Source organism: Calonectris borealis, chromosome 2 (genome assembly GCF_964195595.1).
Source record: "Calonectris borealis chromosome 2, bCalBor7.hap1.2, whole genome shotgun sequence".
Classification (NCBI taxonomy): domain Eukaryota; kingdom Metazoa; phylum Chordata; class Aves; order Procellariiformes; family Procellariidae; genus Calonectris; species Calonectris borealis.
In genome coordinates, this window is record NC_134313.1 from 63,324,998 (window position 1) to 63,340,731 (window position 15,734).

Here is a 15,734-nt window from a genome sequence, read left to right on the forward strand (position 1 = left end):
ATTTCATATCTTGCCATTAGGTCCACTGTCTTTTCTGCATTTCTGTGCAGAAATAATTCTGTGTTTATCTCTGTCTTTGGTAATGTTTCTTCTTGTATTTTATGATTCTAGACTTTTTTAAGTTTGTCATAGTCCCTTTTGCAGAGCATGAATTTTCTGAAGCAATCTGTGAAATTACAGATCTACGTTCTTGGGTTAGCCACACTGCCTTGTTAAAAATCTTTATACGCATTTCAATGTGCACTTATCATTAACAAATATTCACAAAAGTACAGTTGGTAATCACAAACAAAAACATGGATCAAATGGACCCTACAGCCTAAGGAGGTAATGACCAAAATTCCTCTGCAGTTTCTTATAGATGGAAGTTACCACTTAACTCGTAACATTGTATATCCAGACTGATGTCACCAGAACATTTTAGTGCTCTGCTACTTTTCTGTGATGACTTCACCATTAAAAATCATGAAGACATCATTACTTTTTTTTTATTTAATATTGTTTCACTAAAAATTAGCAATGGCTGACCCATGTTTCCATTTAATTTCAATGATTAAGCTGTGGAGCTCATTCAAATATATAATTTTTAGGAAGAATAATTTGCTAAATCATTCCTTCCCCTAGGCCTCAAACTACCTTGAAACTAGTTCAAGCAACATACCTAAGCAATACCAGAAAATGAACAAAATGCCAAAAACAATGCCTGTAATCCACCATATTATTCTGGGGAAAATAAAACAAGCAAGCAAGCAAAGAAACAAAAACCTTAGGATTTAGCTTTTTCCCGTTCTTTGTGACTATCCCACTCATCTGACTCTGGCTAAATTTGTGCGTGAAAGTATGCATTTTATTAAAGGGGAAGAGATTATTTTTGTACAAAAAGGTAATGATTGAAGACTTACTAATGTTTGCTTGTTCAGAGTAGTATATCTGTCTGTGAGTAGACCCACTTCTTTTAATTGATTCTGAACGAAACCCTCTTTGGAAATAGGAATCATCGTTAACTAAAATTAAGCTGCTAAAATTAATTCAGATTAATCACTTGAAGTTGATTTCTTATACATATCTCAAAATGTAGGTGTGTCATTCTCTACAGTGTTTTAATTATGAAAAAAGTCATTCTTCAAAGCATAGCAAATTTTTTTTTTTTACAAGATTGTTGCTTTCCATACTGCTCTATTTTTATCTATGGCACATCAGTACTAACAAACTATGTATAGTGTTTGTATATATTCAAGCAAAATGTGACTTTTATCTCTGCTTTTTCAAGCCTCCTACAGTATTTTATTTCCATACTAGTATCTGAATATCATCTTGCCCTACAATCCATGGACCATGCAACCTGATGAAAAGTGGATTTTTTTCCTGTATTTTATTATTATGAGCTAGTTCTTCCTTTATATGTCATGCTTTATTGTCTTTGATCTGATTCTTCCCTTTTGCTTGCTTGGGAGTGCTTTAGCCATCTGATTTGGAAATGCATATAGACTAGATTTAGACTGACAGAAAAACATAGAGATAAAAAATAGGACTAGAAAAAAGCCAGTATCTTCAATAACATCTGAAGACTATATAGGGCAACATTAATGCTCATTTTAAAATCTGCTGTTGATTTGTTTGGGTTTTATTTTTATTTTTCAATCAGCATCTTTCTCATCTTTCTGAACATGATTTTCTTTGTTCCTTGATCTGCTAGTACCTTAATACAGTAAATTCCTGATGCATGCTGTCTTATCAGAAGTGAAGTGTTCATCCATGTGTTATGAGAATGTTACGCAGTAAAAGTGTTGTTGCTTTAATTTTTCCCTAGGGCTTAAATATTAAATGTAGACAATTGCTTTAAAGGAAATATTTTAAAATAGGTTCTTATTTTTTACTGAGTTTTAGCAGCTATGCAGTATATGTGTATGTGGTTTGCATGAACATTAAAAGCTCAGTTTTATGTATTTACTATCCATCCTTGATTTTGGAAATACTTACTTTGACAAAATATATTCCTCCCATTAAAATAAATGGACATATTTACAAAGAGATACTATAATAAATAAAGGGATCAAAATTAAGCTTTCAGACAATTAAATTTATCTTTTAATAAATATATTGCTTTGCATTTAAGTGGAATATGGACTTGGATATAAAACTAAACTGTTCACTTGTCTAATGTAATGTAATAACTACAACATTTGGAGGATGTCTACATTATGGGAGGAATGAACACAGATTCTTCTAAACTGCCAGATTTTTCTGTTTAGTTTTGCACTGAATTGGAGTTTGTAAATAGGTATCTTTGCCCTATCTATGGAGTTAGAGCCATACTTATTTTTCGTTATTTAGTGAACCCATGAAAGTAAATATTTCTTGCACAGTGATTTACTTAATTTGTGTTCTTCCCTATCCAAACTCTGCTGAGATTTGAGGGAAGAAAGTATTGTGTGCCTTAGTTTGATGCTGGATGGAGAGATTCTCATTATTTAAAGCACCTGATTCGGGCTAATCCCATGCAATCTATCCATCGATCAGAAAATAGTAATTCACAACCCCATTAGGCACTACAATAGCTTTATACTGATTAACACTGTGCACCTAACACAGTGAATGGATCCCTCAGTAATTCAGAACACTTGAGGTAGGAGCCTAGCATTTACTTTTCTGAGAGCTAGGCTTTCCACCTGACCAGCTTCAGATTGTCTTGGGGAGTTTTAGTGTTGAATCATCAGTGAGTCAACAGGATTTCCTTAATTTATGGACATGTATAATGTGTTACCTGATTCTCATTATTTTGGGTATTGGATGTGTTGGAGACACTGTACCTAAGAATGCAGTTGATCTGCGTGAGTGCGCTTATTTCTCTCCAAACTTTTGGAACTGCTGCTCCACGTACATGAGCATTGGTCCCTGACTGTCTCTGATTTTAAACCCCTGAAATGGGAAGTGTGCTCCTTACGGAACTGCCCACCTAACTGTCCAGGTGAAGGTACTGTAAATTTGCACTGGATTGCATTAATTACATGCAATCCAAGAAGCATGCCAGAGAAGTAGTAAAACAGGTACAGATTAAATATCTCATAGCCCAGATCATGTGTGTAGACACTGTTTTCAGACTTCTGCCAAAGTTACAGGATTCGTTTTGCTGATGTTGTAAACCAAAGAATCCATAACAAACACCATAAGCAATGTTTAAAATCTACCCTCTGGAAACTGCAAAAGGCAGTTGTCCAAGCTTTTCTTTTAGCAAAACAAGCTGGCTGAGGCACCTTTTTAGGACCGTAAGAGGAGACTCCTAAGAATTCAGAATTGTTTTTCATCTCTTGGGGTACGGCACTGAGAAAAATAAACACATATGGACTCTCTGTTCCTCTTGAAATGTTCTTTCTTTTGCTTTACTGCAATTCTGCCATTTACTTTAAACAATATTTTCTATGTATGGAAGCTGTTTGGTCAAGTCTATTAAGTGTTGGCCATAAGTATCAAAAAAAAAAAAGCTAAAGTCAAGCTGAAGTCAAACATGGTGAGAAAATACCATAAGGGGCTGGGCTGTGGAAGCCCCAGCCAAACTTTGTCAAATACTGTAAGTTTCCAGCTGAGTAGAGAGGTGGAGACATTAGGTTTGTTCTTGGAGTTTTAAGAACAGAAGGAGCCACAAATCCATGACACACTCCTTTTTCTGAAATGTATTTTCTTCTATTTCTAGACAAGACAATGAAATTTAAATAATTTCAAGTATTTCCCATTTATTCACGCTATGCATTCAGAGATGCCCATTGAACCACATGAAACTATTCCTTCTTTATTTGCCTTTGATTTTGTTTTTTTCTTCATCAGAGAAAATCTAGTGAAACGTGGTATTCTCTGTCACTTCTAAAATCTGGAATCTGCTTCTTTGGTTGAGAAAAATATTAAGCTCAAGAATTGCAGAGAATTTCTCTGCAGAACATAAGAATTTCTCAGATTTTTTTCCCCTTTATGCGACCCAAGACTGACATACTCATTTTCTCAGTGGTAGATACACAGATGCTAGGGTTATCTGAAGCAGAAAGTTCAGTGTTTGCTTCAGGCACTACATCTGACTGAAATCTTTCATTTGTCTGTAAGTCCTCCATGGCGATTTTTGGTGTTAATGTGAAATGTATCAGTCAATTAACCCTTAAAGTTAAGTTACAGGAAACACCCTCTTTTTCCCTTATGTGGGGAGAGGCCCCTTATGTATGTGCCTCATGAGACGGTTGTTCTGGGACTTTATACACTGATGTATGTATCAACTCAGGTCTATACCTCCCTGAAGAGAGGCCTTCAATTCCTGATGCTGGTGGATTATTTAAATTGTGGATTAAGTTTATCATAGGTTTATCATACAATTATAAATCATATATTATAAATCATTCTAAATATCATTATAAAACATAACCTTGTCATAGAATTGAAGTTACTTTGCGTTGAGCACTCATGTGCAGCTGTAATAAATAAATTTATCATTTCAATAAACTTTAGCTCAGAGCTCTCAGATCCCACACTTAGTAGTTAAGTTTGTTAGGATCTTTTTCTTCTTTTACACCTTTGTAATATTTTCAAAAAGCCTAATTACCCATGGTGTGAATTTTCTGTGGTTTTGTTTTATCTGTTTTCTCACTGCTTCTTCCCTTCTTTCTCATATTCTTTCCCCAAGTGGTACGTATTGCCAAAATCTGAAAATAACTTTAAAAAAGAAACAGGGATCTCTTGTATGTATCCTCCCCCCCCCCGCCCCCCCCCCCCTTTTTTTTTTCAGTAATCGCATAGCTCTAATTTTAGGAAAAATGGCATTTTTACTACTGAAAAGTTTTAATTAGTTCCCGGTATTTAGCAAGGTTATACTGCATTATGTTGTAATTGTAGTTCCATTCCTACTTTTTTTTTTCCATTCCAACTTCATTCCAACTCTCGATTTGCCTTCTGCCAAATTCTTGACCTGGAATAAGTTCTGTGTTAGTCATCTGATTCACTTAAACCCTACTTAACAAGGAGTTGTGTGTTTAACTCATCTACAGAACTCTTACTCTGGTTTTGATCAGGGTACCTAATCTAAGAACTCTTTTACTAGCAGAAAATAATGTAGCTCATTATAAGTGATTTATAAGGTGCTCATTGCATTTTCTCTCTGCAAGGCTCCTCTCAGACTGCTCTAGCATTGGTAAGTCTAAGGAAGTTCCACCAAAACTCACATAACAATGAAATTCTCCACAGTATAACTGAATATGGCAAACAGAGAGAAGAAGGGATTATATACAAGCTTCTTTATCCTAAATTTCTATTGTACCTTCTAAAGTGTTCTGCTTTTTTTTAGTCCCTGTTTTGAAAATTCAGCCATCATATACACACCCACAAAAGATTTTCTCCAACTGGCAAAGAATGCCTAAGCCATTCCACTTTGCTGTGAAAGCTCTAATTTTGATGAGAAAAACAACGGCATCTCAAAAAAGGCAATATATTCAAAGAATAAAGTTACGTTTATTAAGCTGTAATTTTATTGGAAATAGATTGAGAAGTCAGTGACTCTTAGGACAGAGCAGTAAGCTCCACAGATGAAGTTGTTAGCATAGTAATGAACAAATTTATAAATACTAAATTGATAGGAATGAGCACATCACTAATTCATTAATTCACCATTGCTTAACCAGTAAATTTCCTTATGAATTTGTACTGAATGAAATATATGCAGTTAGAAAAATAGTCACCTAAAGTTTGTCTATTTAACACAAAAGACATACAGCTCAGAAGGAAAGCCATAACCTCTGTGGTATCTATAGAAGTGGCTTGTATTTGGATATTTTACAACCCAGAGGGCACAGCGTGAGTTTTCAGCTGATCACTAGATATTCAATATCATTGGTATAATTCAAATGTTACAAAGCTTTTTAAAGAAATCTCTAAGAATTGTATTTTGTTTGCCTAATGTATTAGCAGACAGCATGTTATGTTTCTTCTGATGATCCTGAGATAACATGAACTGTGCTTTTCAGTTGAAGTGCACAATTTGCCTTCTCCCTTTGTAACACAGTTGTATGACATAATCAAAATACAGCTTGTTTTAAAATATTTTGAGACCAGCCACCATTTTGCTTTCAGATGGCTTTACATCCACTTGATCCCAGAAGATTTGTTATTTACTTACCATATTCTAATTGTCCCTTTTTCATATATATGCTCTGCTGTAAGCATGCATTGTTAGATTAATATTCCTGATGTTGAATATGACTAATGAGGTTATTGCTGTGTAAAGGATGAGCGGAGAAGAAGCAGATGAAATAATTCATGCATTCTTAATCACATTAGGACTCACTTATTGTTTCAATTCTACATTGTAACCTTTGAATTCCACAGTGAGCAATAGCAATAATTAATCTTATATGGTAGTTTTGAATAACTTGAGATGCCCCAGCAACAGGCCCTTTTATCTCCAAGAGTCATAATAACATTTAACCTTTTACCTCAAAATACAGGAGGACTGAAACATCTCAGATCTGAAAAGTAAAAAAAAAATTAAAAGCCCCCTTTAAAAAAAATCAACAGCAAAACTCAGAAACACATGTATGCAAAATGCTAATAAATTTCATAATGCTTTTCATTTTTTATATGAATTCCATTTACAGTAAGTGCCAGGGTGTCTATTTTAGCAGTTAAATACTGTTGCTCTCTCCCCCACCAAGCCTATTTGCATGAGCTGATTAAAAATGCTGAAAGTGGGCACCTAATTATCTATACAGACAGTAGGAGAGTGTTAAGCACTATACAAAGGGCAATCCAGAAGGCCATGTTTTGCACAGAAAACCATCTAGGCAGCAAGAATGCTAAGTGCAAATAAATAGTCCTTTTCTCCAAAGCTTAGGAATATAGTATCATCGATTGAGGAGGAGGTTTGAAATATCCTCTATGCTGCGGCTGTGTACTGCACAAACATAGAAGGAAGTAATCAAAATGCAAAGGCTAGAATTTGCACAACAAAAGAGCCTTGTTCATGAATATGTAGGAACCTGTGCAAACCCACACTTACACATACACACACAGAACATTGCAGAAGCATAAAGGGATATGGTTTTAAATGTTTGTGGGCTTCATTTGTCGTCAGGAACTGTGGCTCCTCAGCTTCAGCTGGCACATAGGTTTATTCTAAAGGTCATTGTAGTGTCTGAACAGTTGTCTCTTGTATGTCATATGTGAAAAACTGCAATGAAAGTTTTATTTTTCTCTCAGTCTTGGGACTTGATTATACTGGAATCAAGTTGAGTATAGCATGACTGCTGGTCACTACTCGTGAGCTGAGAAAGCTGCTTTAGCAGGCTAGTCTTGGAAGGTTTACCTAACATCTGCCTAATTCTCCCTGTTCTCTCAGATAGTGTTAATTCATTGTTTTCACAAATAATAAACTCTCTTATAAAATACCTATTGGCATCTTTTTGTTTAACTTTACTAAGATGAAGCTTTTCTGGAGGATCAGGGTACCCGGTAACTTCTTTGCTTCAAAAAGAGGTCAAGAGAATGGTTTTGGACAGATATGGCCTTTCCTGTCAGTCACAATGTATAGCAGTTCCAGAAGTATTTCTATATTCTGGATACAGTAATAGTGTAAGAGCAGAAACTCTAGTTTGGAAATTTCCATGGTGATTCTTTTTTTCAGTAGCTGCATTCTGGCTTTTCATTAGTAAGCTGAATGCCATTACCAACAGAGTTTTATACATGTATATTATATATACACACTTCCAAACATACTTATATATGTGATCTCAGTGCACCCAGGACTGTGTTGGAATATGTGAGTAAATGTGGAGGTTACTGACTTCTTTTTTTTTTTTTCTATTGCTCTAGTTTTTTACTAAGTTTGTTTGCAAAAATCAACCAATAATCATGAAGGTAATGAATATTTTCATCCATTAACTTAATTAATTAGTTATTAATTTCATTAATTATGTCATTAATTAGAAAAACAAATTCCGCTCTTCTGTAAAAAGCTATAGGTAAACAAAACCAGGACAATAATATTGTAAGTAAATTAATGGGGAGTTTGCATTCCTTTGCTTTTTGTGTTAAAATGATTTTTAAAAAAATTTTATGACCATACAAACCAGAGAATACCTAGGATATTTTGGTTCAAACTTTGAAACATGCTAAAACCTCTGATATAGAGTCTTCACTTCTCAACAGCTGCACCCTTAATGAAATCCAAGTTACTTTTTGTGACTATTTACTACTAAGACAAATACACACACACAAATATGTTTAAAGACACATATAGTGTGGTATAGTGTAGTATAGTGTAGTATGGTGTAGTATGATGTAGTATAGTATAGTATACTATAGAATAATATAATATAAAATAATATAATATAATATAAAATAATATAAAATAATATAAAATAATATAATATGTTCTTCCCAAAATGGGTATACAACTAAATAGGAAGACCTGAAAGAACAATCAAATTGACCATTCACGAGTAATTCCTTTAATTTTTTAGATGGTGATGGTATATGTTGATTGAATACAAATCCATGTGATAAATTTCAGTTTTTGTTTTCACAAAGTGTTCTGCTAAGGAGAAAACAAGCCTAATATTTGAAAACCATGTCACAGCCCTCCTAGCGTTATCATGCATTATGCCCCCCTCAAATATTTTACTGCAACTAAGTGTCCTCTCACTCTAATTTAAAAGAACTATCAAAATATTGTGACATAGGGGAGATGGAGAGCACTTTACAGGCACTGCCTGCTCAATAACATTCTAGGAAAGTCAGGCTATTTCTGAGGTGTGCTTGACTGGTCCTGCAGGCTCCTCTAATCTTCCGCTTATTTATAAGGTACCAAAGGAAGGTTTGTTCCTTAGCCCCTGTTGGAGGAAATGCTATTAGCTACTGTGTCCCTCCTAATAGTACTTCTTTGCTATCATGGTAAGTTATTACTATTATTGCACTATTAATAATGCTGTAGTCTGTGGTGTGAGATTTATTTCTGCTGTGAGTAGTCATTTGTCACATATTTTCTAAAAAGCTTCCGTCTTATTAGAAAGAGAGGAGGGAGAGGCAACATCTAATGGAATCTCTCAATCTCAGCAGCTCCAAACATCATTTGATCTTTCTGACTTTTTGGAAGAAAACTCAGTACAGTGCTATAATTTACCGAGATGCTTCATCTACTTGATTATCCTGTCAGTGGCCGAAAAGTCAAATATAACATTGCACTCGCATGACTTGCTTGAACCAGTGCAACAAAGCAGATTTTCACATTTTAAAGACTTTTTTTTTTTGTTAATTCTCTGTCCAGCTTGGAAAATATCCCTCCTTTAAAATGATACTTTAAATAATCCCTGATACACTTTTTGAAAACAATATTTTAGGATGAATGACAGAAGAGATTTTATTCTTCTGAAATGGGTGCTATTACGGCTGAAATTTCATTAACTATAAAAGTAAATAAAAATTATCATCACTTATTGCAAAATTACATTTATTATTACGCAGTATTTTAAAACTCAAAAAAATTGAAGCCAACTGACCATAAGTATCATTTACGTCAGGAATGGGATTGAAGGGCAGAAAATTTTGTAGTCTAGGTGATGATTCAGTGGAAAACCCTGAAGTTCTTTCCAATGATGACTGAGGGTGCCAAACCTTTATTTAATGAAAGAACAGGTTGGATCATTTATATTTCTGGTGACTTACTTATCTAAGAGTACTGTCACTGTCACCAGAGAATAAAGAGTGACACCAGCGATGTAAACCAACACCGGTCTGGAAAGGACCAAGGCATGAATGTGTTAAAGCTGTTTTGCACACATATTGGACAGGAAGCGGACCAGCTTGCTGGGACTAAAAGAAACTCAAGGGATTGATGGGAATAGGAGGGAAGGTTTTGTAGTGGGGGACAGAATGGGCTAAGCACATGGAATAGGAGGAGATAGGAATGTGGTGATGAAAGACATGGGCTGGTAAGACAGAAAGAGATAGAGGGTAAGAGCAAAAGGTAGCTGGTTTTCTGATGGAACACTGTAGCAGCTTTTGGAATATGTGTAGCATTTTAGGAACAACATCTAATCAGAAAGTGTGGAAGATCTGAGCAAAAAGTAGCAAGAAGAGGTTGGCCAGGAAAAGTGCTTGTCATTGGCAGATGTTGACAACACCTTCTCAAATATTTCATTTCACAGGTACTTTGCCTTTTTATGGGAGACTTCTTTAAGCCCCACTGGACCAATTTCTCAGAGAAAAAAGAAAGAAAAATGAGTGTGATTAGCTCTCAGCCTTAGAAGGGCAGATGAAATGGAGGGCAGCCAAGAAAAGAGTTCAGTGCATGTGGAAGTAGTGTCCAATAGCTGATAAAAAGGACCATCAGAGAAATTAGAGCAGAAATAGTAATACACAGAAATAGAAATGTATATTAGCATTTATCTTGAGACTAATATTCTGTCTATGATATGAAGAATACCTACAATATGAATGTTCCAGAGTGAGAAAGTGGGGAAATACTTCAAAAGACTTTTTAAATGTTACCTAGGATACTCAAAATGGTTTTAATGGTTTACATGAAATAGCCGCAAACATGCCCAAGCTATTATGTCTAAATGTCCAGGGAAGGCATGGTCACCTTTTGCTGCATAAGAACTATGAATATCCATTATACATCATTCTGCCCATAAGGGATTTGTACCCTTTCTCTTCTGCCACCTACAGTGCTTCCTTTTTGGATAGCTATATATAAATGTTTGACAAAGCCAGTAGGTATTGCATCTATAGTTTATGGATTTTTTAAACCTGGCCTACAGAATCATGGACAGAAGGGACTGACACATTCCAGTGTTCAGAGCAGTTCCATAGTTCCATGCCTGTTATAAATTTCTTACAAAAATATTACTAAGGCAGTATAGAAGGGTAGAAGCCTAAACTCTGAAATATTGAACTGGATGAGTAAGCTCCAGTGTAAAAGTAGCTTGTTAGTGTTTTTTTCACAGCAAAGGATGATTGCTTTTCTCATTTTGCTTTCTAACAGTGCCCCAAGATCCCTGGGAAGAGAGCAGGCATGCTGTGCTTAAAAATTTTGTGCATTAGAGAAGATACATTTCATACTTTTATATTCTACTATCCCAAATTTGTTTTGCAGTCTTTGTTTTTCCCCTCTTCTGGTGGACTTGTCAAGGTGCATTTCTTGACAATTAGTAGCATTTTGCGCTGTGCAGAAAACTGGTCTGAGGGAATATTTACCAAGAATAGATGGTGGCGCATACACACAATGGTCACATTTCTTGCCATTCTTACCTAAATGTTTTTGTTTTAAGCAAAATCCTCACTAAAGATAGCATAAAACGTGTCTTTATCCAGTACAGGACTCATAGTAGATATTCAGCTAATAGAACCTAGTCAGCGTAACTGTTTGCTGTTAATCAGAGGTCGAAATACACATTTATCAAAACGTCAGAAAATGGCTAGCCACTGCATCCCATGAAGTTTTAGAAAGAAGATATTTCTTGGAAAATATGCAGGGAGCCCAAGTATAACTATAAACTGTAAATACTGTTTTCTGCTTATTTTTCATCCTTTTGCATGCTTTTCCTGTCCTTTTTCTGCATGATTCGATACATGTGATTCTTTGTGAGGATTTTCTTTTTCAGGACTCTTCTTTTTTTCTTTTTTTTTACACTCCTTTTATCCACTTGTACCTTTTCCTACCCACTTACTTGTGTAATTGAAAGGAGTGTCTTTTTTTATGTAACAAAATTTTACAAAAAAATATTTTGAGGGGTCTCAAGCCTTTATCAAGCTGCTACTTACCTGAACACAAACTATAATTGATTTTAGCTATCAGGCTAATGAGAAATCCTTACAGAGATCCTTTTCCCACTGCTGGAAGCACCAACACAAGGATATCATATACACAGTCAAAGTTGGAGTCAGAGATGCCAGGTGAATGCAGTGCGAGTTGTTTGATCCATAACAGGATTGCTGCTGTTTGCAATTGAGAGAACAGGGGAAATCTGTCTACTTCACTTCTGCCTGGCTTATATCAAAGAGGAAAGGTTAAAGCAAGTGGGAGGGAAGTCATGTTTCCTCTCTAAATTAAATACCACATGTAGAAAATTGATGGAAGTTCAATGAACATTTTATACGTATGGTGAGGGCTGTACATTTTCTGTAATTATTTTTTGATGTTATGTTATTATTGCACATCCAGTTTACCACCAAAGGCATTATTTGACCACTTGTGTCTGTATGCATGTCTAGTTAAAGTTCAGACCAGAAACATGGCCTTCAGCTAAGATCTTCAGTTCCTACTGTCACCACCTGAGAAATATATCTTTTTTTTTTTCTTAAACAAATCCCTGCCTTGTCTCATCTTTGGTGCTTTTGTCTGTCCCAAGGGTTGCTGCTGTGGCAGGCTGCTCCCAAACTGGAGTTAACAACCTGCCAGTTTTGAGATTAGTGTTGATGAGTCCTTGGCTGTCATTAGCATATGTTAATTACTCATTAGTGTATGTACATAGCATGGTGAGTGTCTCTGAACCAACCATGTGTGCCCATAATATTTGCATATGACTTTCTGAAAATTCCTCTGTGGCCACAATGGTCAAAGAGGTAGCTCTGATACCTTGGAGATGGAGAGAGTGACATTGAAAGACAGGAGTGTTTAAATCCCCATCACAATAAAAACATAGTGTACTGAAAGTTTCAGAGAATGGCTAACCATAAATGTTTTAAGTGGCCAAACCCATTTTTGATGGTGCATTTAAAAGGGGAGGGGATGGGGGATGCACTTGAAATGCCTTGTTTTGAAGTAGTCAAAACTCAAAAAACTCAGCAGAGTGCTCAGTGTGTTCTCTTCATCATTTCTTTGCACTTTGTGTCTCCCACTTTTGAAACCAGAGAATGCAGCATTGATTTTCCATAAACTGGGAAAACTGATGTTTTGAATACACATTATAATTAAGTGTGACTAATTTACTTTTTTTCTCTGTTCTATGGTTCCAAACCTGGCTCTATATCAGTTCCTTAAGAATTTTTACTTCTGTTGTCTTGACATTATTCATCCATCAAAAATGTTAATGGCATTATTTCATTCCTGTTCAGCCCTCCAGAAATTTTCCCTCCTCTCCTTAAGTGAATATTCTTTGATCAAAATGTAGGAAATACGTGTTTCCTATGCTTGCTGTCAAAATAAAAAAGAGGGTAATGACACAAACACAGTATCTGTCTGCATCATGGTAGGTGCAATGTGTTTCCAATAGCAGTCAATACACAGATGAGAAGTTATTGAGGCATTATAGGACAAATCTTCTTTTAGATCATTTCAAATGTAGTCCTACATTAAATTCTTAATATCATATTTGCTGTTATGTGCAGATGCAAAACTGTTTTTTATTAATTCTTTTTAGTTTAACTTTTAGGTTGAGCATGATGAATTACTCGAAATATTGTTGGCACCTTTACAATAGCGTCCAGTGTCATAGCTTCTGAGCACCCTAACTTCCTCAAAGATGAAGTAAAATGAACAATTATACCTATGCAAATTAGTTCCTTGGTTGTTACTATGCTAACATCTGTTGACTGGCAGATGCTTCCTTTTCATAACACTTGTTACTTCCTGAGAGTGGATCGAGTGGACTTGGCAGTGTTAGGTTTACAGTTGGACTCTATGATCTTAAAGGTCTTTTCCAGCCTAAATGATTCTATGAGTAGTTTAGAATTGTGTCACATTTCTGTCCGCAGCACCCTGGGCAAGGAGTAGTTCCGAACATAACTGATTTTAGGGCTCAAAGAAGAAAAAAAGAAAAACATAAAGATCCTGGGCCACTAAGTTTTATTGCTTCTGTTATAACAAGTGGTGATGTGCTGCCACAGGGCTCCTGTATTATTACACTATCATTTATTTTAATCATTGGCCTTATTTGGCCATTTTTGTATTTGTCAAAGTCAACGGTATTCATGTAGATTAATGCTGCTTCACCTGTGTTCTGCTACTAAAGGCAGTGAGAGGAACTGAGTAATATTGTTATGAGATGTGTTTGTCTTCATTGGGGAATAATAGCTCTTCACAGGGTGCAGAAGTCCTGTAGCAAATATTTGTATTTGAATATGATCCCAGCTTCCAGGACTTGGAACTTTTATCCCTCTTATTCAAAAGTGAGATGAAAAATAATAGCCAAACCATGAGTGAAAAGGTTTAATCAGAAAAATTTAGCTGTTTGTAGTCTTTGCAATCTCTTTATTTTTCTCAGACCAATGTTTTTTTGTAGTCTGTTTGTTGTACAGCCAACCATAACTGCTGCTTCTGTGCTGAAATGATAATAGTAATATATGAGTTCTTGGTTTATCTTTCACAGAGCTGGTAGGAATAGATACTCATCCAAGACACTGTTAAATAATATTTCATCATTATCAAGAAGACCTGAGCTTTACAAACTAACAGAACTAATTATCTAACAACATTTTCATGTTTGTTCTATTACTTAAACTGTCAAAAATGCAAATGTCTTGTGTATTTAAGAATGTGTCAACAACTAGTTTTATTATCCTCTCTTTATTTTTCATAAATTCCCTTTTTATGTAATATATGTGATTATTTTTTTTTTAAAAGAAAATGTTAAGGGGTCAAAAGTCTCTATAAAGTGGGTTGTTTTGCATATACATATGCATTAATTACCTACACTGATTTTTTAAATAATATGAACTGAATAGTGACACAAGAGAGTAATTTGCATGTGCAGCCTAGAATCCTTCTCACTTAGAGGTGATAAAGGACAAACAGCACAGTTCAATCTTCCCCATCAAAATGTCTAGGTCATGTTTTATGAAATTAGTCTATAAGCAGGAAGAGACAAAAAATGTAGTTATAGTCATAGTAAAGTATTTGGGATTCAACTTCTTAGACTCCAGAAAATTGATTCTCTTGTTCACTATAGTTTAGTTTCTAAGGTCTAGGAAATAGAAAACAGAGCCTCTGCACGACATGTTTACCATTACATATGGATATATTTCATAATTATATGTCAATCTCTACATTCTACCTTTTATGCATGACTTCAATAAAGTCAGCTTTTCTGCTTTTTATACTGTAACTAACATTGAGAATGAGTTACTGTCTTTAACTCTTCAGCACTAGTTACATTTATTCTGATATATTAAAATAATTAATATAAATAAGAATATTTTAATGAGAATAGATGGGAAAGCTTGGTAGCAACCAAATAAAAGTGGTCTGAAACAAGTCCCAAGCAGAATTCTCCTTCTTATCAAAACAGAACCTTGGGAAAAAAACTGAAATACATTTTTTTTCACTGTGTCTTATGATGGTCAGGGATAAATCCAGTAGAAATGAATTAGAAAATTACAGTGCTAGTGGACAATCATTGATATAGCCCAGAGAAAGACACAGCCTGCTTTCTGCACTTCCATTAAGCAAAAAGTGGAAAGCATCTGACATGCAGGAATGGGTTAGTGTCCCTGAAGCTTTAACAGTGTGACATATGCCCCACTAGTCTAAATGTGCTATCACAGAGGGCAGCACAGAGACAGCAATTGTAGAGGCAGCACAGGCAATAAGAAAATATATCCCAAGAGGCATAATTACCACTAGTACTGTAAAGAAATCTTCCCCATCTGACAAAACAAATAAAAACACGTTCTCATGAGAAAATTTTGTTTACATTATGTTATACCACTTAAATGGTCATTTGGTTTAGGCAGAAAAAGAAATCATCTTATTGGGAAAAAAACACTAT

General features: G+C 35.2%; 1 protein-coding gene across 1 annotated transcript in view; it reads left to right on the forward strand.

The window, feature by feature from the left end:
- Window positions 1–15,734, forward strand: part of DOK6 (docking protein 6) — a 252,832-nt gene that overhangs the window by 164,633 nt on the left and 72,465 nt on the right. The window lies entirely within an intron of this gene.